The following is a 17,179-nucleotide window of genomic DNA, read 5'->3' on the forward strand; positions in this document are numbered from 1 at the left end:
TCTCATCCTCTGTCGTCACCTTCTCCTCCTGCTCCCAGTCCCTCCCAGCATCAGGGTCTTTTCCAATGAGTCAGCTCTTCACATAAGGTGGCCAAAGTATTGGAGTTTCAGTTTCAGCATCAGTCCTTCCAATGAACAGCCAGGACTGATCTCCTTTAGGATGGACTGGTTGGATCTCCTTGCAGTCCAAGGGACTCTCAAGAGTCTTCTCCAACACCATAGTTCAAAAGCATCAATTCTTCGGCGCTCAGCTTTCTTCACAGTCCAACTCTCACATCCATACATGACCACTGGAAAAACCATAGCCTTGACCAGACGGACCTTTGTTGGCAAAGTAATGTCTCTGCTTTTTAATATGCTGTCTAGGTTGGTCATAACTTTCCTTCCAAGGAGTAAGCATCTTTTAATTTCATGGCTGCAATCACCATCTGCAGTGATTTTGGAGCCCCCCAAAATAAAGTCTGACACTGTTTCCACTGTCTCCCCATCTATTTCCCATGAGGTGATGGGACCAGATGCCATGATATTAGTTTTCTGAATGTTGAGCTTTAAGCCAACTTTTTCACTCTCCTCTTTCAATTTCATCAAGAGGCTTTTTAGTTCCTCTTCACTTTCTGCCATAAGGGTGGTGTCATCTGCATATCTGAGGTTATTGATATTTCTCCCGGCAATCTTGATTCCAGCTTGTGCTTCTTCCAGCCCAGCGTTTCTCATGATGTGCTCTGCATATAAGTTATATAAGCAGGGTGACAATGGGACAGTACCCGGGCCTAACCAATCCAGCTCCCACCAGATCTCCTCTTTCAACTTCCCCATGTATCGACCCAGGTTCACGTGTGCCCTGTGGAAACATGCAATAGATCTTCTAGAAGTCTTCCTCATCACTGAAGTAGGATGTTTGGAAGTTGTGAGAGGCAAATGCAAGTTCTACTTCTCTTCTTTCAGTGTTAGCTCAGTCTGCGTGTTCCAGTTTGTCCTCACTCTCTCCCACTTCACGCGCGTCTTCCCTTTCTAACTGCTGCCCTGCTGACTGTAGGCCTGACACGGGATGAAGAGCCACAGTCTTACACAAACTCCACAACCAACTCCCACAACTGTGGAAGGTCTAATCTCTACACAGATCTCTCTCTATCACTTATAAGTAGTTCTGCTTCTCTGATCAAACCCTAATGATACTCTTTCATAACTTTTTTTGGCTAAATTCCTAGAAATCTGGGAGGAGATAGTACATTCCTTAAATATTTCTTTTTTGTTCATGTGTTTTATTTAGTGAAATCTTTTTTGGAAAAGTTCTAGCTTGTTTCTTCTCTACTAGGAAGACTCAAAGCAAGGTATTTTTGTCCACGCTTGCACCCGAACTTTAATGGCAAAGCACTGGACCCCTGGGCCACAGTGGGCATGGCAGTAGCAAGAATCTAGAGGAGACGAAATTCAAAAGGAGGTGGTCAGTCTCACTTGCTGAATCACCCTTTGATAGCACTCCAAGGTGACAAAACCTTTAAGATTCTTTTTTCTGTTAGAGACATGAATATTTCCTTTATGGTCTGTCTTCTTAGGCTGGAGTCCTGTCTCTGAGTTCTTAACTATTGGTAGACTTTGCTTATTCCAACTTCCTCCGTTTACCTATTTGGACAACCGTTTATCTATTATTCCTGCATTCCCACCATCTGTGCTTGATTCACCTGCTGGGACATACCGTTGACATAAATGGCATCATCTAGGTTTGTGCAGCACATGATCTGTACAATTATATTCATGAATTTTAAGTTACCCTAGGTTGTATCTTCCTGTTGCTGACTTCGTCTTTCTATTGTTTGTGGCCATAGCTTTTAGATACCATGATCTGTCTGCTGGCTGGACATTCATCCATGGCCATCATAAGTTAGGTCCATTCCCTCAGTGTCTTCCCCAGCCAGGAAGGCAGATTAACTCTAGGAACCTGTAACTATAAAATCAGCACATCCCAGACCGCTGTGGATTAGGCCACTCTAGGCCCGACTGTGTTCCAAGCTATGACAAACTTAGCTTCTAGAAACTCCTCCAAATCCATCTCTTAGGTAATAAATTTCTATTTGAGCTGTGTCAAGATGATTATGTAAATCTAAAGTGCTAAAACAAGATTCTAGTAATCTGCCTCCCCTTCAGTGACATTATAAAGGCTTTCCTTGCTTATGTACAGAGTCATAAAAGTCATTGGTTTGAGGACTTTGATTTGGCTGGCGATCTCCACTATAACAACAATTTCTGGCAAAGATATTTCAATTGTACCTACAACTATGAAATGAGGTATAGTGTTTATTTTTCATGTTTCTCATGTTTGCACTGACTCACATCTCCCCCATATCTATCTTTGTGGGAATAGTCTTTATTTGGGGACAATTAGGTACTGAGGATTTTTTTAATTTGCATGATTCACCCAGGCTAAACTCATGGGAAAGTGTTTTATGGAAATGTATAATGATCTGGAAGCCCAGCCTTAGCTCTCTAGTTTGACATGGACATTAAAACTGAGAGGAGAGTTTACCTGGTGGCTCAGTGGTAAAGAATCTATCAATTCAGGAGACGTGGGTTCAATCCCTGATTTGGTAGGATACTACACGGCGGAGAGCAAATAAGCCCATGTGCCACAACTATTGAGGTTGTGCTTTAGAGCCCGGAAGCTGCAACTACTGAGTCCAAGTGCTGCAATGACTGAAGCTGTGTGCCCTTGAACTTGTGCTCTGCAACAAGAGAAGCCACTCCAGTGAAAAGCCCGGGCACTGCAGCCAGAGAGTAGTCCTACTCACCACAGCTAGACAAAGAACCTGTGCAGCAAAGAGGACCCAGTACAGCCAAAAAATAAATAAATTATAAAAATAAAAAACTGAGAAGAATAACTCCATATACTTTGCCCTTAAATAGTTTTCCAAGATAAAACTTAGAACACTATACATTGATTCTAGAGTGGTATGATTTGGGGGGCAAGGATTTTTGCCATCAACCTTAAAACTGGGGAGGAAGCCTTTTAAGTGATGCTTCTCTATAAGTGTAAGTATGACTATTTTAGTTGTTCAGAATATTCTCCTTATCACTAAAATCCAGCTCCAAAGACTGAGGGGATGTTTTCTTTGAATGATTTCCATCACTGGCATCTTTAATACATCAAAAGTGAAACTTAGAACAGAATGATAATTCTATTGATGTCTTGGAAGCAGATTTAATCAGAATGTTTTGTGCATTTCAGCTGCTTTTATCCATGGGGGAGAGGCACAATTTTCCTGTGTCTCACTTTTTATTTAGGATAAAGTAGGGGTTTAAGCCAGATATTCTTTGTAATTCCTCCAATCCTAAAATAACTTAATCTTTAAAAATGATGTTCACCTGTGGCCCAAATATTTAAAGTGTCTGTTAGTGTTTTCAAGGGCAAGTTCTAAAGAATACATACATTCCAAAGTCAATAACTTTAACTATCAGATTTTCTAACATAGTGTTAAGGCTATAGGTTTAGTTTGGATATATTCTATAGGATAATAGTCAAATACTTGTCCAGTTTAATTAAACATAATTTAGTCAATGGCTCAAACATAAAAAGTATAAGAATATATTCTGCTGGTCAAATATACATAAATGATCTAATCCCCAAAGACATTAAAAGTCTTTGAAGTAATGTGAGAGTGTGAATTGTTTTACTTTGAAAATATTCTGCATTTGATATGCTAGTGTCCTGAATTAGAAAACCTGAATGACGTGAAAAATCATTTTCCCTTGTTTGCTTCCAGAGGAATTTACTACTATAATTTTAAAACAAGAACAGAGTTCAGTTTCAATTAACAATGTCCTAAATTAATGATTAGCCTTCCCAGGTGGCACAGTGGTAAAGAATCTGCCTGCAAAGTCAGGAGACAAAAGAGACATGGGTTTGATCCCTAGGTTTGGGAAGATCCCATGGAGTAGGAAATGGCAACCCATTCCAGTATTCTTGCCTGGAAAATCCCAGGGACAGAGGAGCCTGGCAGGCTACAGTACATGGGGTTGCAAAGAATTGGATATGACCGAGCATATGCACACATGCACGTTAATGATTAGTGTTTATATTCTTAAGGTTCAGCTATTTTAAAGTTTATGAATCTTAAAGAAGCTGGGCTAATTTTCTATTAGAAAAATGTCATTGGAAAGTGCTGTTAAAGTGCAGAGGATATAAGATAATGTAATCTGTTGCTCATTTTAGCTGTGTACAATGACATCTAATCTATTAATATAAAAGAACTTCAGGCTTACATACTTACTTAAATTAATTTACAATAAACAATTCACAAATTGAGTAGATTAAAATTTTGGCAGCAATAAGTCTTTATAAAGTTTGGTTCTTGATAGAGAAAGAAAAACAAGACAGTCTTTCATATGTAAAGAATAACACGTGGGACAGTTGAAAACCAGTTTAGCTTAATATTCTATGTGTACTTACAAAGTTCTAATTTTCCCCCAAACTCCATAAAATCTTCTTTTTAATGAGTCTGGTAAAATGTCTAAATTGCAACACTGCATCTCTACTTTGTCCAAAAAAATTGTAGTATATTTCCTTTAAGTTGCATAAAGCAAATATTCTATGAACATTTCATTATTTATAAACAGCATTCTTTCGAATAGAAACATGGCAGTAAAGCATGAAGACCTTGCAAACTTTGGGATTCTTAAAAACCACCTGGAAAACAAGGCAAAGACCAAGATCAGAATAGGGCCTCTCTTGTGGCTCAGATGGTAAAGAACCCACCTGCAATGAGGAAGACCTGGATTCAATCCCTGGGTCGGGAAGATTCCCTGAAGGAGGGCATGGCAACCCACTCCAGTATGCTTGCCTGGAGAATCCCCATGGACAGAGGAGCCTGGTGGGGTATAGTCCACGGGGTCACAAAGAATCAGGCACAACCGAGCAACTAAGCACAGCACAGCAGAAGATCATAACAGTTCCAGGAAAAGGAAATACGAATTTCTCTTAGATGTATAAAAGGCATTGTCTTACCCTTAGTAAAAGATACAAATTGAAATTATGAGATATTATTTGCAACTATTGGATAGATAAGTATAAATGCATGTGGTGAGAATGTGAAAATATAGGCATGTTCCTACAGTTCTGGAGTTTAAACGGATACAAATTCTATGCTAGGAGTTGGGGGAGGGCATATGATCTAGTAGTTCAATCTCTAGGAGTTTGTAATACAGATATACTCCGGTGTGAAATGACACTGCAATATTGTAATGACAAATAATTGGATAGAATTTAAAGGCCCATCTTTGGGGACCAGTTAAATAAATTTCATATAATAGATCCTTACGCAGCCTTTTAAAAGAATGAAAATGCTTTGTATGTATGGATCTGTAACAATATGCAAACATATTTTTAAGGACTTGGTGTTATGACTGATTAGGTGCACAGAGGCCCCCTTCTGCTAAGGAACAGCTAGACCTTGGATAGGACACAACTTTTTGAGGCATTGTTGGTCTCTCAAGAGATTGGGGAGGTCTCTGAAGACCCTCTCATTCCAAAAATCAAAATAAAACTAGAGTTGTTCTGAGGTAAATGATGATAGTAGTAACACTGTTATCAGAATACTGAGGCTTTGGCTAGTAGAAGATTGAAAAGAATGAACTGAGCCAAGACCCTGAAGTGGTCCTAGAATGATGGTTTCTTTGGCTACCCAAACATAAGTTCCAGGTAGATTAAAACCTAAATAAGAAAGACAGAACTATAATGCTCTTAGAAGAATGGAGGAGAGTTTATCATAGCCCCCAAAGAGTAAAGAATTTATAAAAGACGATGCAAACAATTGCAAGTACAAAATAAAGATTGATAAATTTAACCACATTAAGATTAAGAACTTTTGTTCCTCAAAAGACAGTACTTTTAGTTATTGTTAGGTATTATTAGAATAAAAAAAGAAAGGTCATGAGAAGGTATTTGCAGTACGTATAATCAGCAAAGCCTAGTGAGCATTACTATTACAAACTGATAGCAAAAACAGTTAAATAGAAAAATGGGTAAGACTTTATTTAACAGGTCTGTACAAAAGGTGATATCCAAATGATCAATAAACATTCTCCTTAGTAATCAGGGAAGTACACATTAAAACTACAATGGGCTACAAACCTATTAGATTGGAAAAAAATTAAAAGTCTGACAATATTAAGTGTTGGAGAGAAAACTGGGACAACAGGAACATCCAAACAATGCTGGTGAGATGTAAATTGGTATCATCTTTCTCAAAATATCATGTGGCATCCAATAAAGTTGAACATATTTGTACCCCCGGCCCAACAACTTAAATTCAAGATCTCTACCTTAGAGAAATACATGCAGATGTGCATATGAATATATGTATAAGAATGTTCACAGGAGTATTGTTATTAATTGGCCCAAACTGGAAATAACCCAAAAGCCCACCAACAGCAGAATGGATAAATAAAATTTTGATACAATTGAATATTATACAGTAATAAATATCAACTAAAATGCAGGCAAAAGGAATAAGCTGGAGATACATAAACAAATCTTATATACTTAATGTTGAGTTAAAAAAAAAAAGGCAGGATACAAAACAGTACATTCAATGTGATTATATTCTTTAAGTTTAAAAAGAGGCAAAAGTAAGTCCTTTTGTTTAAAAATGCACACAGAGGTAGTAAGGTAGTATATTTATAAAGAAAAGCAGGGAAATTACTATCAGTCATTGGATAATGGTTACATCCTGGGGGATAGATAGAACTGTGATCAGAAAGGCACACACATGTGGGCTTCTCAAGTGCTGATACTATTCTATTTCTTGACTTGGAGGATGGGTTTTGTGGTTGTTTTGTGGTTATTTTTTGAATTATGTTTTTTTCTCCACAATGCATGTTATACTTCACAGTTTAATGTTTCAGAAAAGAAACTAAAGGAAATCACCACTAAGATAAACAAGCCACAAGAAAGTACCAAGAATGAATAGGCAAATTCCAGGGGAAAGTAAAACTTTTCAAGTATACATGGACAATTAAAGCAAAACTGACCAAAAGCTAGGCCACAACACAAGTCTCAGCAAAGTTTAAAGTGAAATAATACTGACCATATTCTCTGACCACAGTGGAATTAAGCTAGAAATAAAATTATCAGTAGAAAATTAACACATTTGTAAATTAAGAAACACATCTCTAAATAGTCCATTGTTCAAACAAAAAAATCATTAAGGATGCTAGAAAATATTTTAAACGGAGTAACACTGAAAATACCACCTGTCACAAGTTGTGAGATGCAGTAAAAGCCATGTTGAGAGGGATATTTACAGCATATAAAATGCACATATTAGGAAAGAAGGAAGATGGACAAACTTATGATCTAAAAATATCTCACGAGGTTAGAAAAACAGCAGACGCAGGTGCAGAGCACCGTGTAGCAGGCATGTGGTTCCTCGTGGGCCAGAGGTGGCCAGGCAAGGCCTAAACATCCTCAGGGTGGCCTTCATATCTGGTTGCACCATGACAGTCCCTCCAATCTGTTCCTTGAGGACACTTTGACTTGTCTGAGACTTGATGGCCTAGTGAGAGGAAGAAAATTTCTTCTCTCTTAAAAATGCTAAAAGACTGAGACAGGAGTTGGAGGATTTACATAAAGTGAGGAAGATGAATGTACAGTTTCTCCCACTAATGACACTTCTACTTTGCAGCAGAAATTAGGATAATTGAGAGTATTCAGCTAAGAAACTTCAAGTGTTGTTTGATACTTAGACACTTTAAATTTGGTTCTAATATCAACTTTATTGTTGGCAACAATGGAACTCAGCGTTATCTCAATAACATTAAGAAACAGTGGAGGTGATGCCAAATGTGTTTGGTGACTCTAGCTGTGTGACATCCCAGCAGCATGGACAGAAAGTCAGTCTTATAAACTAAAAAGTGAAACACGAACCATGGCTTCTACTAGGAAAGAAGAGCTGAGTGTAGTTCTTGATCATTTCAACATACAGGTGGATAATCTCGTTTCATTTTAACACAAGAGATGAGCAACCAGTTATAGCTGTCTGAATTGAGGGAAACAAATATGAATTCTCCATGAGAGCAACCCAACTTGGGCAGATGAAGGAAGATCATTTATACATTATGGAAAAAAAAGAAAGAACAAGGAGTAGATAGATCAAGGAAGAGTAATTTATTGAACTGAACTACCAGTATTTAGAGAAAGAAGAATGTTTTCAAAGTACTGCTGGTTTAAGTACATTGAAGGCTAATTTAAGATACTTGAAACATGAAATGGCTTGGGCAGTGGTCAATGAAACAGGAAAACAATGGAATGCTATGAAAGATAATATAAAAATTAGAAAAGATCATGCTGATGGACTTGACAGGAAAATGAAGAACAGCAGGTCAAACTTAATGAAGCAGAAAAAAAATACAAGGATATTCAAGATAAAACAGAAAAGATTAGTGAGGAGACAAATGCATGAACACCAGAATGTATGGTATTGCAAGCAGATAGATGTTACTGCTACGAAAAGAGCCTATAATGAAACTAAAGTTTTATACAACCATTCCCTAAAAAAATTCCAAATCCGTATAGAACATTAAAGAAAGATGATGAGCAACTTTTCAAAAGAATTGAAGAACTGAAAAAAAAAAGGTACAATCAATCTTTGCAACTTGAGCTGAAAGGCAAAAAAATTACCTTGGTTAAAAAAAGAATGTAACCTAGTCATACTGAGTCAAGTAGATCAGACAGAGAAAGACAAATATCATATGACATTGCTTATATGAGGAATCTTAAAAAATGGTACAAGTGAGCTCATTTACAAAACAGAAATAGAGTCACAGATGTAGAAAACATATTTATGGTTATTGGGGGGAAATGGAGGAAGGATAAACTGGGAGATCGAGATCAATATATATATACTGCTATATATAAAATAGATAACTAATAAGGATCTACTGCACAACACAGGGAATTCTTCTCAAAACCCCAAAATGACTTATATGGGAAAAGACGCTAAGAAAAAAGTGGATATAGAACCTAATACAGCACTTTAAATCAACTATATTTGAATAAAAATTATATATATCAGAAAAGCGTGTAAAGGCCTTATAGGTTCAAAGAAGTTCAGTCAATCAAGAGATTGAACAGTTTCAGCAAGCCAAAGGAAACATACCAGAATTTAGGGAGAAGAATGAGATGTGAAGTATATACTGAACTATATAATCAGAGGCAACTGAAAAAGTAATAACGGTTGACTAAAAGGATTTGGCCCTCATGTTCCAACCCTTCTTGAAGTGAGAGATGATGCTTATTGATGTGAACATTTTACCTATAAACCTGTAGGCTCTTCAGACTCTTTCATTCATCTTTGGGACACTGAGCTTGCTCTGGCTATTGAATCATGCTTAAAAGGACTTCTGCAAGCCTATTGTTGCCATAATCATGCTGAGGAAAGAATGCTTCAGGCACAGATAAAAAGGTTTTATTCACTAGGGACCTCACAGCCACAGATAATAGTTTCTGAGTTTTGGAATAAGACATGTAGTGTTAGATAGAGCTGCTTATCATCCAGTTTCCAACAGTTCTGACAGCTTTAGAAACAGGAAATGCAGTTGTTACAAATAGCCTAACTGACATGAGAGACATAGAGACAGTGCTGCTAATCAAAAATAATTGTGTAGCTTGTGCAGTAATGCAGTCCCAAAGCTACCCAAGAATTGTAGCTTTTACTGCTGATGGTGATCAAGTCTTTGTGGGGTGCTATTATTTACCTGAAATAAGACTTGAGTTTCTAAACAGAAATGTGGATTTATTTCAAACTGACTTAGAGAAGAAGGTTGAAAAATACATAAGCCCAGATAACAAATTTTCAGCAATATTTGTCTATTCTTGAAGAGTATATTAAACACAATGAAAATTTTCTTAGAAGTTGCCAGCTATGTTACAAAGTGTTAAGATGAAATTAAGAAAAACTATTTCTAAAATGTGGGAACTTGAGAATATAAAAGAATCCTAGTCTGAGGATGCTGAGACCAACAACAATGGCAACAACTTTATGACACAGTGCCTGGAAACAAAACTTGAACAAAATGAAAAACAGCCTTTTGAGTCTTTCTAACACCTGAATTTTTACTCTGTATAATTTTGTTCTTTTTGGAAAATCTAAATCATAGTAAAACATAGGGTGAAATCTGAAAAAAAAAGTTTAGACAAAGAAATGAATAGATTAAGACCAAAGATACAGGCTGAACATGCTAGTTTTGGAGATCAAGAGGAAATAATGAGGCAGTACTGAGAAGCACGAGAAACATATCTTGATCTAGGTAATAATGTAAGGACTTTTGAAAGGTTTATTAAATTACTAGAAGAAACAAGAACTCATAGATACAAAGCACATCAATAATTTAGGAGGTCTTTGCAACTAGCATGTTCAGCCTGTATCTTTGGTCTTATCTCAGCCAGCCTATTTATGGAAAAATGAATTTTGTCCACAAGAATGAGGCTGTTACTGTATCAGTTCCTCCTGGGGAGAGAAACAAAGTTCCTTTCAATAAGAGGAAGGCCTTATCTAGAGGTGAATGTTCTTGTTTTTGTTTTTCCCATGGCTTGTTTCATTCTTTCCCTGTGGTCCATTGCTGAATCTCCTTTCAGATGCCTGGACGAGTCTGATGTTCTACATGATACGGTTAACCAAAGAACATAATGAATATGATATTCAAGACAGCAGATTCCCAGTGTTTCGATTTATCTTGCTTACCCCTCAAAGCACAAGCTCACGTCTGTCAAGTAAACTGATGAGAATTCTTTGAATGTCTGATCCTGAAAGAGGATAAATCACATTGCCTTTCTCACCTGTGACTCAATAGAAACTAGACAGAAGTTGATTTGTAACTTAGATGCTGTGTCCTCATGTTGAAAGATTTGCAAAGGGAAAAAAATTCAGCACTATTTGATGAAATAAAATGAAACCAAAGATATTCTAAAATAAAAAGCTCTTTTATGCATCTGACCAGAATAAAATATATAAATAAGCCTAGAAAACCAACTATAATCAGCAAATTAAAATTACTTTACAAAAATCAATTTCATAGTATTGGTTTTAAATCCTTTTTTTTAACTGCCTATTTTAAGTTTTTTTTTTTCAGAAGTAAAATTTTGTACATACATTCATGTGCATATCTGTTTAGTTTGGGTTCATTTCTATGATATTTTGTAAGAATTAAAAGTTTGAGCACCTGGAAACAAAAAAAGAAAGAAAAATAGCAGAAATAAAATGCAAAGAAAGTGGAAGAAGGATAAAATGAAGATAAAAGCAGAAATTCATGCAATAAAAACATACCTTTGATGGAAAGAATTAACACAGCTAAAAGATGTGTGCTGTGTGGTAAGTCGATTCAGTTGTGTCCGACTCTTTGCAACCCTATGGACTCTCACCCACCAGGCTCCTCTGTCCATGGGATTCTCCAGGCAACAATACTGGAGTGGGTTGCCATGACCTCCTCCAGCAAATCTTCCTGACCCAAGGATAGAACCTGCATCTCTTATGTCTCCTGCTTTGGCAGGCTGGTTCTTTGCCGCTGATGCCACCTGGGAAGCGCCAGCTAAAAGATAGTTCTTTGAAAAAAGCTAATGACCATAATAAACTTCTTATGAGAGTGACCAGGAAAAAACAGAAAACATCTCATCTTACCACAGCTTGGATCAGCTGCAAACTGAACTTTTTGGTGCTTTATCCGTGCTTACCATTATTACAAATCTTTTAGATATTAAAAGATCTCAAAAGGATATTATGAGACTTGATAACTTTGAAAAATTAGATGAAAGGAACAAATTTCTATCAAGGCCCAGTTCTCCAAAACGGATACAAGAAGAAACCAGGTAATTCAATAACTGAAATTGCATCTGCAATTTAAAACCTTCTCAATGAAAGGAAGGGTTTGCTTCTGTTATTAGTATTTTGTCTCTGTCATTGGTCACCTTTTCCTCCTTTACATGTCTAATAGTCTTTTATTATATGACAGACTTTGTATATAAAAGAAGGCTCCAGCTGATACCTTCCTTAGGCAGAAAGACTGAAGAACAGATCACCTCGATCCAATCAGTGATTGAATTGATTCAGAGCTTTTAACTGAGAGTTTGTATAATCTCTGTTTCCTCAGCCCTGTAGCTCTGTCCTTTAGATGTTTGAATTTAGCTCTTCAGTATCCAACCCCATTGTTAGAGACTAAATTGTGCCTCCCCCACCCCACCCGACCACCCACCACAAATTCTTATACTGAAGTCCTAACCCTCAGTCATCAGCATGTGACCACATTTGGAGAGAGGGTCTTCAAAGAGGTTAATGAGTTCATCAGGGTGAGCCCTAGTGCAACGTGATGGATGTCCTTATAAGAAGAGATTATGACACAGACACACACACAGAAAGAAGACCATGTGGAGACACAGGGAGACCACCATCCATAAGCCAAGGAAATAGACATTATAAAAAACTAACCCTGCTAACACTTTGATCTTGGACATCTAGCTTCCAGAATTGTGAGAAAATAAACTTTTCTAGACTACCCAGTCTGTGGTAGTCTGTTATGGCAGCATTTAGCAATCTTATTGAGCTTCCCCAATGGCTCAGCAGGAGACACAGGAGACAGGGGTTCTTTCTTGGGTTGGGAAGATTCCCTGGAGAAAGAAATGGCACCCCACTTTGGTATTCTTGCCTGCCTGGGAAATCCCATGGAGAGCGGAGCCTTGTGGGCTACAGTCCGAAGGGTTGCAAAGAATCAGACACGACTGATGACTAAACACAGCAAGCTACACACCCATGGATGTAAACTTGAGGGAGAGCCTAGTTGTGAATCTGTGAAAGCCTCTAGTAGGATTTTTTCCCCTAATTTTTTCCCCTAAGCACCACAAGACAATGGAAATGAAAACCTGCCTTTCTGACCAGCGCCCAGCCTCACATCACCCTCAGGAAATGTCTCAGGGGGAAAATTAGCCTTGCATCTGGGCTTTTCTGGTTTCTAATTGGTCACACCAGCTCTGTGTAACTGTCAAAAATTCTGCTGGCTTCTTTTTCTTCTAGTACAGTCTCCCTGACTAAATCAAGCCCACCAGAGGGGGAAAAAAGACAATCACTAATTCACCTAGGTGGGTTCTTACTGTTGCAGAATTTTAGTTTACCCATTCTTCGTTGCTCCTCAACTCTCTGATAGCTTTATAAATATAAATTTGCAATTTATCCATTTTATTTTCTACTTGTTGCAACAAAAACATTGGGATACTGCAAATTAACATACCCTACCTAGAAGTTAAGGTTTTTATTAAACAAACTAACTGAATCCAGCAAAATATAAAAGGATATATCACAACCAAGTTGACTCTATTTCAGGAATATGACTGTTTCAACATAAAAGATTAATCAATGCCATTCACCATGTTAACAGGAGAAATTAGGAAAATTTATGATTATTTTAATAATGTAAGCATTGATAAAATTCTATATGTAGTCATAAAAAAACTCTTAGCAAACTATAGGTAGAAGGAAACATCTTTAAACTGTTAAAGGGTATTTATGGAAAAGGTGTCAGGGAATGTTTAACAGTAGGCTTCCTGTGTGCTGTTTCCTATCTCTCTTGAGCCCTCTGTTCCTTATCAGTTCCTGTCAGGAGCAAGAGGAGCTGGCAAGCCACTCCCAGAACTGAGATCTTAGAGATGGGATGCTTGCATAAGATCTCCTTCATTAGCTTTTCCATTTGGTGAAAGGGGTTATTCACGACCCTCTTTTGATATGGATTGCCTTTTGACTTTATGGCCTCTATTGCTCCCTGTTTGCTCAGTAACTCGTAAAGTCTGTGTTTTTTTATCTTTATCTGAAGAAGCTACCTTGTAATATGATGTATATACTCACAGAATTCAGTAAAGCACCCTTGTTCCACCAGAGACTTGGGTCCCCGTGTTCTTCTCTCTCTCTCTTTCTGGCTGATTCCCTGGAACGTGGAGGCTGGCTGCGTAACCCAGGGAATATTAGCCTCTTTCCTTCTTTCACTTTCTTATCGTCGACTCCAGACCACCAGGTTCCGGTCCATTAAAGGACCCCAACAAAAAGGGACTTCCCTGGTGGCTCAGTGATAAAGAATCCACCTACAATGCAGGAGTCGCAGGAGATGCGGGTTTAATCCCTGGGTCAGGAAGATCCCCTGGGGGAGGGCATGACAACCCACTCCAGTATTCTTGACTGGAGAATCCCATGGACAGAGGAGATGGTGGGCTACTGTCCACAGGGTCACACAGAGTTGGACACAACTAAAGCAACTTAGCATGTAAGTACACATTTACGGAAAAACGAAACTACAGGAAACAGTACTTAATAGTGAAATATTTCACTCTGAAACAAGGAATATACTGAAAGTCCTACCTAATACAATAAGGCAAGAAAAATAGATAACAGGGTTAAAGGTAGAGGAAATAAAATTGAATCCTTTGCATTCTTAGACAATTAAATCCACAAATTGATACTAGAATTATTAGGTGAGGGCTTTCCTGGTGATCTAGTGGTTAAGATCTACCTGCCAATGCAGGAGGCACGGGTTCAATCCATGGTCGGGGAAGATCCCACAAGCTGCAGAACAACTAAGCCTGAGTGCCACAACTATTGAGCCAGCACTCTACAGTTTGGGAGCCAAAACTACTGAAACCCATGCACTGCAATAAATAGTAACCCCTTGTCTCCACAACTGGAGAAAAGCCAGGACACAGCAGTGAACACTCAGCATAGCCAAAAATAAAAATAACTAGATAAAAAGAATTATTAGGTGAGTTAACAAATTTACAGGATACAGATTGCCATGCAAAAGTCAATGAAATTGTCCTTGTTGAGCATCAAACCATTAAAAAATGAAATCTAAGAAGACACCATTTACAATAAGATTAAAACATACCAATCACCTACAATAAATCTAAAGAAAGATGTGGAATGCCTCTATACAGAAAACCTAAAAACATTTTTAGGGAAATTGAAAATGATCTAAATAAATGGAGGGATATACTCTGTTGATGTATTAGAAGATTCAAATTAGTAAAGATGTCATTCCTCCCTGGGTTTATCTGTAGAGTCAATGTAGTCCCAATCAAAATTGCAATCAGTTAATTTTTATGGAATTGACAGGTAGATTCTGAAGTGGAATGGGCTTCCCTGATAGCTCAGTTGGTAAAGAATCCACCTGCAGTGCAGGAGACCCTGGTTTGATCCTGGGTCAAGAAGATCCACTGGAGAAGGGATAGGCTACCCACTCCAGTATTCTTGGGCTTCCCTGGTGGCTCAGCTAGTAAGGAATCTGCCTGCAATGCTGGAGACCTGGATTCAGTCCCTGGGTTGGGAAGATCTCCTGGAGAAGGGAAAGTCTACCCACTCCAGTATTCTGGCCCGGAGAGTTCCATGGACTGTATGTGTCCATGGGGTCACAAAGAGTCAGACATGATTGAGCGACTTTCACTTTTTCTGAAGTGGAGGGATAAGGAATATATCAAGGGTCAAGAATAACCATGCACTCCTGAGAAAAATGTGTGAGGACAAATTCTACTGAATATTAAGATGTAAATCTGATTAATACAGTATGATATTGGTGAAAACACTGACAAATAGATCACAGAATGGAGTAGAGTCCATATACAGACACCTGATTTATGACAAAGGTGTCACTGCAAAAGTGGTGATGGATTAGATTTTCCTATGAAAAGGGAAAGAAAAGAGATACCCTGCCATCTCACACCATAAGCAAAAATCAATTCCATGCTGATTGTAGCTTCAAAGATAAGGATTAGAAAGAGACAGCCCAGAAACAGACTCAGAAAGTGGATGAGAGATTTACTTCTTACTTTTGAACATTTTTAAACTTTCGTGCCTGCAGTGGGACGGTGAGGTGGTTACCCTCTTACAACACATCTAAGTGATGCTGAGATCTAGACTCCTTTCTTGAAATACAGACCCAAACTTGGGAGAGACACCTTCAGAAACCACTTCAAAATAAGTTCTTCCTTTGTGATGAGGACTTTGAGGCCCAGGAGCTTCAGTGAACTGTGATTCCCAGGTTTCTTCTCCTCAGTCATATACTAACACAGTCCTATCCCAAATGGGACATTTCCAGCTGCTTCCAACACCTTGGATCCTACTCCATTATGAACATTCCCTACTCCTCTTTCATGAGTCCATACTATTTTGCTGCTAAAAAAAAAAAAAAAAAAGAACTTGGCAAATTCTTCTCCTTCCTAATATTTAATCTGTTGATTCTCCTTGGATCACCAATATATTTTTGAAAACTACAAAGGTGAGTAAATGTCCTAGGTATTAACTGTAGTACTATTTCCCAAATGATACCGTTTATTAGAATGACTGTCAGTGAATATTCACTCTTGAATTCACCTAGATATAGCATTTCCCTTCATTAGACTTTTAGATTAATATCAGCAGATACACAAAGTCTTATTTCATTAATCTGTATGTAATTTTATTAGTCATTGACATGGACATTTTATTACTAACTACACTGCCTGGTCCGACATACGTTTCTTCTAGCAGGTAAAATCGCAATTAACAATGCTGTTCTTTGAAGACAGAGCACCTAATGAGTTCAATGATCAAACTTAGGAGATAGCCACAAAAGTTGCTGTATCTAAATGTTTCAGTCCTTATTTAGCAGGCACGTCCCTGCGATGACTCAAAAGCATTTTTAGACTCGTCTGTGTAGTCTACTAAGTTTAAAATGGGTAACAGTTATTTATCATAACACATTATCAAAATTCTAAGATAGATTCTGAGACAGAAAAAGTTAATAATTGCTCAGAAAGCTATACAAGCCTCTATCACAGGCACTATTTTGCCGTCACCTATTAGAGTCCAGAACAGGCAACTCCATGGAGACAGAAAGTAGAGCAATAATCACCAGGGACTGGGTAAAAGGGAGAACAGGAATTATTGTCCCTCAAAGAGTGTATTTTATAGTATGTGAATTATAGCATAATAAAACTGTAATTAAAAGATCAATATCCTCTGTGCTACACACGGAACTATATTGAGTATCTGTAATGGAAAAGAATCTGAAAAAGAATATATATGTGTAACTAATCAATTTGCTATACACCTGAAACCAACACAACAATTTCAATCAATGGTACTTCAATTTAAAAAAAATCAGTATCTCCCAACTGTAAGAA

The 17,179-nt window shown here is 37.7% G+C and overlaps 1 pseudogene; it reads left to right on the forward strand.

The window, feature by feature from the left end:
• Positions 1-7,542: 7,542 nt before the first annotated feature.
• On the forward strand, positions 7,543-10,842 carry LOC122688503 (annotated as a pseudogene).
• Positions 10,843-17,179: the final 6,337 nt, after the last annotated feature.

This window comes from Cervus elaphus, chromosome 33 (assembly GCF_910594005.1).
Source record: "Cervus elaphus chromosome 33, mCerEla1.1, whole genome shotgun sequence".
Classification (NCBI taxonomy): Eukaryota; Metazoa; Chordata; class Mammalia; order Artiodactyla; family Cervidae; genus Cervus; species Cervus elaphus.